Below are 6,000 nucleotides of genomic sequence, written 5' to 3'. Positions count from 1 at the left end.
CAATTCGAGTGTGTTGGATGTTTTATCTGTGGCCTTCGTTTTTTTGCTGCCGTATAGATCGAGTGAAATTTTTGTCATTGGGTTTTGGATTTGCTTGCAAGTTCACGATATCTAGAGCTATCCTTGAGCTGTTTGGGTGTAGTGAAATTTGCAACGCCATGTTTTAGAGTTTTATGTTGGTTCCTGGTATCAGGGGCTTTGTTGGAGCTATGTAGGTCAAGTGAAAATTGTGGTGTTGGAGTTTGTCAGTTGTGTGTGGGTTGCTGGTATTGTGGTTTTCATTTGAGATATAGATGTCACACGAAATTCACAACACTGATAGTTTTCATTTCTGTGATTTTTTTGTGTTAAATTTTGAGGATTTTGTGTGCTTGATTTTTGGGTCAATATTTGTTTTACAGTGATGTCATTAATCTTACTGTCGTATATTTAGCTTGTGTGTGCCCGAAACCACCTTCTTCATCTGGTTACCCTGTTAGTTTCATTCTGTTGCAGGAGTTAAATACTTCACATGTCACTTATGTTTGTTCACAGGTGTGACGACGTGGCGTCATGATCACTATAATGTATGTGCTTGAAACGGAAGTGTACACCACGTTGGAGACATTACTGGTCAAAACAGGTCGGTAGAGTAATGGCTGTGTTATGCCAATATAGCTTTTATAATAGTTAGAGCGGCAGATCCCTTTATATAGAGTGATTTTGTTCTTCACATATAGTTTGTGTGTGTTTTGACTAATTAAAAATAATGCCATGTTCCAAGGATCATTGGTCTGTTTCTATCAAAATGGTGTAGATTATTGATTTTACACTCTGTCTTCTTTGTGTTTAAGGCTACATACTAGCTACTTACATATTTACAGCTGGCCCACTGGCTGAAAAGTTATAATACTGAACACATTGACCTATCATTGCTCATGTTACTGTTGGGGAATGTTTACATCTACTTCTAAGTAGCACAAGCAATCATTTTAGTCTTTTATGCCACAAGGTTTTTATTAACTATCCATCTTCAGAGCAGAAGTTGCCAGAAGAAACAATTTCAGTTCAGATTTAAAATTGTGTGATGGTTTCCAGCAGCCAGTCGCCTTTCGTTTTATTCTTCAGTTTCTATTTATAATTTTTGTTTATTTATACGTGTCTAGATGGTGTAATGTCCTGCTGGTCGAAGGATGTGCTGTTGGAACTGCTCCCAACATTGCCCAGGGTCCGCCCGATCGCTAACAATATTGTTTGTCATATCTTCCTCATGTTGGGATCTTCGGGGAGGCATGTACCCCTCTATTTACCGTGACTGGTTTTGAATTGACAAGTGATTTATCGTCAGATGTTACATATTTATTACATATATGCAGCATTCTTGTGCCACATGTAGCTGCGGCAAGAGAACGAAACGTGTACGCACTGAATGTGGTGAGAAGTATGTACAGTTCACGTCTGGCCACAGCTGTGAAACTCCAACAATGCTGCAAAAATGCAATAAATATGTACCATGTGATTATAAAGATTCAAAACTGGTCATGGTAAATAAAGATTGGAAAACAATACAAAAGCAATTTTTGGCACCTGTCAGATTATATTAGTGGGAAAACAATACGAAACTTTTGTGGCTAATGTTGAACGCTTTCATGAGCATTTGGCAGATTTAGTGATAAAAGATTATTATGTTTTCTTCAAAATTTGGATCAAAACTACTTTGTGGCTGGCAACCAACTGTGGCAGCGCAGGGTTGCTGGTTGTATACATTATTCCACATACTTAGAACGAACAAGAGCTGCACGTGCACTGCAAATAGAGCAAAAAATACATTCAGATTTTTTTTATTGTTGTCGTTGTCAGCAATTGTGGGTTGTACATCAGTGGGGGTGGTGAATAGGGCAACGGTTGGCTGTCCCCTTCTCATGCGTCCTACTGCGCTTGAGAAATCTGCGTGGTGCCCAAAAAGTCAGTCATTCTAGTGGCTTCATAGGTGTCAAGAAAGAACTGCACTCGGCTGACTGCTAGCCACTGCCACAAACACAGAGTTATTTTATACAAGGAGTAGTGTGGTTGTGAAAAAGCAGTTCAAGCTGAACTGTGATCTGCACTATCAACACAATACAGATATATAACTTTTGTGTAAACTTTGTGTTCTTACCTAGGATTTAACAAAGTTATATACTATGGTGTGAAGATATTTGAGAAGATCCCATCCAATATACAGTAAGTAATAGGTTATCGCAGCCAGTCCTGTGAAACTACATATTTAGGCCACAATTTTCTTGGAAAAATACTTGATTAATGAAGTAAATATTAAGTTTCTGATAAGACAGCCTCCAGCTACCTAATGTAACTGAAGTAGCAGCAGCCTTCTTTCTAACTCACTAGAACACATTTAACTGGCATAAACAGCACTAGTGTTAAGCAATGTTGTGATAGTTTCTTGTTAATATAGTGGATGGCTTAAGCAATATTTGGTGTTAATATAGTGGATGGCTTAAGCAATATTTGGTTATCTTCTGTTAATGTCTAACTTTCCTTGTTCCATAGCCTAGTATGTTCTCCTTCTTGGTGTTTTGTACAGAATGTCATGAATGAGCGGAAGAAATCACTCTCCTTTTGAAACTGTAATGGGTTATTTATGTCAAACTACATTAGTAAACGTGTATATTGTGAAGGTGCTGTTAGAATTCGTAATGCCTTGAAGATGCACCTACAAAGTGACTGTCGGTAAGAACTAGCATCTCTATCTGCAGCTCCCCATTTACAATGTGAATACAACATGTGATCAGATTAGCCGATTGTATGCTTCACCATTTGACAACTTAATATTTGCTCGAAACCTTAAAAAACAGTTTGAGGGCTTTAGAAACAGACGAAAGACCAGATGACTCATATGCAAATCAATACACAACTAAAAGTGTGTCTATAATTACGATGAGAAAGGTAGGAATGAAATTTCCCAAAGTAAACATACACTCGGATAGCCTTGGGCGTCGGCTCGCAAAACTTTTACGTTATGGACATGGTACAAACGAATCTAGTTACGTGAAACCAGGGGCACCTATGCACGAAATTAGGAAAAAACCATAAAAGCCGGAACTTCATCAAATGCAAATGAATTACAGTGATAGTGGGGGAGTCAATGATGTATACAAAAATGAATTATCGAGTGCCGTCGAAAACTTACAGGAAACACTGGATACCAATCACAGTAAAATGATGACCATCACTGGAATTCTGCACAGACACGACCTCATAAACGATTCGTGTGTAAATAAAGAAATCAGGAAAGCCAACAAACAGTTCGAGAACATATATGAAATGTATGAAAACGCTCTATTTCTACCTGTTGACTACCGAGAGAGAGGCAGTTTTACAAAACAGCCCTCTTTAATGGAAAGGGAAAGAGACTTCTCAGGGCTAAAATTGTGGATACGTTGATGGTAACAGCAGAACCAAGATTACCATGCCAGCCACAATTAGCAGTACAGCAACCACCATCAACTACAGCAGTGAACCCATCCGAAACTACAGAAAAAAAAAAAAAAAAAAAAAAAAAAAAAAAAAAAAAAAAACTATCAATATCAGAAGCAAAACCATCATCATCAGCTGATACAGCACAGCCCTCACCAGCGGCAGAGAAACCAGCAACGACTGAAGCAAGACAATCCGCATCAGATGTGGCAGGAACTACGGATGCAGCACAATCTCGATGGACAGCAGAACCGCGATCGTAAGAGGCTGCAACAGAGCCACTATTACAAGTGGTGCCAGAATCAGCATTGCCAGAATCAGCACTATCATCACCACACGAACAAGGAACAACAGAAGAACCAACAACACCAACAGAAGAAACAACAGCAGAAGAATCAGTAGGAGCCACTCATAACAAGAGAAAAACTTCACCTCCGTGCCATCTTAAGGATTTTTAGTAGAAACTGGGAGGAAAAAAACATTAAGATGAGTAATCTGCAAAAAGTTGTGTCTGGCCAGTTTAGAGTAGATAATTTTGATGACATCACATTTAGTACAGTAAATAATAATCTTATTATGCATTCGGATATTGGAGGTTTATCAGCTAATCTCGTCAGTAAGCTTTATGACGGAAATATTTCTAGAGAGAAGAATATGGTCTGTAAAGGTTATTTGCTTAAGTGAACTTTAGCTTAGAGGTAAAAATATAAATTTATTGAACAAACTTACCGATTATGAAGCAGCAGCTAGCTTCTGTAGAGACAATGGGTATTTAAATGAAGAATGCACATTTGAGAGTTGCTGTGTAAAACTTAAGGACTATGATATGCTGATATTCAGCATATATCGTACCCCTGATTAATCAATCTACTGCAGTTTTCTGGTCAAACTTGAAATTTACTCCACAACTCAAAACTGAAAAATTACATTAAATAAATGGTTGTTTATGCTGATTTTAATATAGATGTGAGAAAAAATGATAAATTTGCCTTTAAGATGAAGGAGCTGATGTCCACACACGGGTTTATTCTAAATTATGTACAAATGACAAGAGTAACTGCTTAGTTGGCATCCTGCATAGATAACATTGCTAGTAGCTTAAACTACAGAGTAACAGAAAAATGTACAGTAAGCTTAGGGATCTCAGACCACAGTGCTCCATTAGTGCCATTACTCTGTGCTTGTCAAAGCACACAAATAAGAAAATCAGAAATTTACCGTCAAGTCCTCAGTAAATGAAAATTTCAATAACTTTCTGGAGGCTTTCTTGATGGAATTCAATGAATGCTTTCCTTTTGTGGCATCGATAGGTCACTTTGACCACACAAATTACAAACTTTGGAACACGAACTGCTCTGACGAGCTGCCATATTTAATTTAAAAAAATTGGTTCAAATGGCTCTGAGCACTATGGGACTCAACTGCTGAGGTCATTAGGCCCCTAGAACTTAGAACTAGTTAAACCTAACTAACCTAAGGACATCACAAACATCCATGCCCGAGGCAGGATTCGAACCTGCGACCGTAGCAGTCTTGCAGTTCCAGACTGCAGCGCCTTTAACCGCACGGCCACTTGGGCCGGCATTTAACTCAGTCTGTCTTTGTACTTCATGCACTGTTCATGTGTATCAGTCTTTATGGTAAAATATGTGTGTATATAGAAAACTTGGGAACTGTTTATTACGTATATTACAATCCGTATCCAGTATCCCATATTGGTGACCCCGGAGTTCTACGTCCTCCACGCCGGTCGTATAGAATCGACAGGTTTCACGTCTGACGCCACGGCTACATCACCGAACATTCTTTAGGAAGATTTGGAGGCGCAGCTCTTACGACCAGGCCAACACATCCATCTGCCGTCCGTTATTTCACAGCTAGCGGACAACGGTCTACGATCTTCCACAAGGATAACCTCCGCTTTAGCAACCCCACACTGACCGTGTGTTACACACTTACCTCAAACAATGGACTCGGGCTTTGTCTCGCCAGATTACACAGAACAAGTGAAAAGTGAAGTGGACGATCTACTAAATTGTGTGACGATCGATCACTCGTACGAAGTTCAAAGGGACCATAATTCGCACACGTGCCTTGATCCTCTACGCGCCATGACGTCGGTTACAGTAGAGCCGTGTGCAATGCCGCCATTTGCGCGAAATGCACACACAGTCAACTGTTATCGAGCTATGCCAGCCCCGCCTTCCTCACAAATCAGTGACGGACATTTTTTATGCATCCAGTTCGCCAGAACAAACCACCGGATCGGCGGCCCAGTTTGGCGACCACGTGGCTACCGACTGCACCCGACACGGTCTACCGTATCTTCCTTCGCCGTCGGCGTTGTCGTGGTTACCGTGAGACACCGTTATACCAAGAGGAAAGGCGCGTCGATCTTAGAGCATGAGATATGATGACCTTAAGCCATTGACAACACACAACGGTCACGGTAGCACCTGATTCCAGAATAGCTGCAGTAGTTAAGATCTACGAACTATCCCCTGTTGACCAGGTCCCCAAAACTTAACTCGTAACGAGATCCCT

The 6,000-nt window shown here is 40.1% G+C and overlaps 1 protein-coding gene across 1 annotated transcript in view; it reads right to left on the bottom strand.

The window, feature by feature from the left end:
• Positions 1-1,855: 1,855 nt before the first annotated feature.
• The window catches only part of LOC126427061 (uncharacterized), a 54,392-nt gene continuing 50,247 nt past the window's right edge, over positions 1,856-6,000 (bottom strand). Inside the window, exon 4 of the mRNA XM_050089240.1 lies at positions 1,856-2,007. The gene's annotated coding sequence lies outside the window, so the exon portion shown is untranslated. The remainder of the gene's footprint in view (positions 2,008-6,000) is intronic.

The sequence above is a fragment of the Schistocerca serialis genome, chromosome 11 (genome assembly GCF_023864345.2).
Source record: "Schistocerca serialis cubense isolate TAMUIC-IGC-003099 chromosome 11, iqSchSeri2.2, whole genome shotgun sequence".
Taxonomy (NCBI): Eukaryota; Metazoa; Arthropoda; class Insecta; order Orthoptera; family Acrididae; genus Schistocerca; species Schistocerca serialis.
This window is presented reverse-complemented; position numbering and strand designations above follow the sequence as displayed.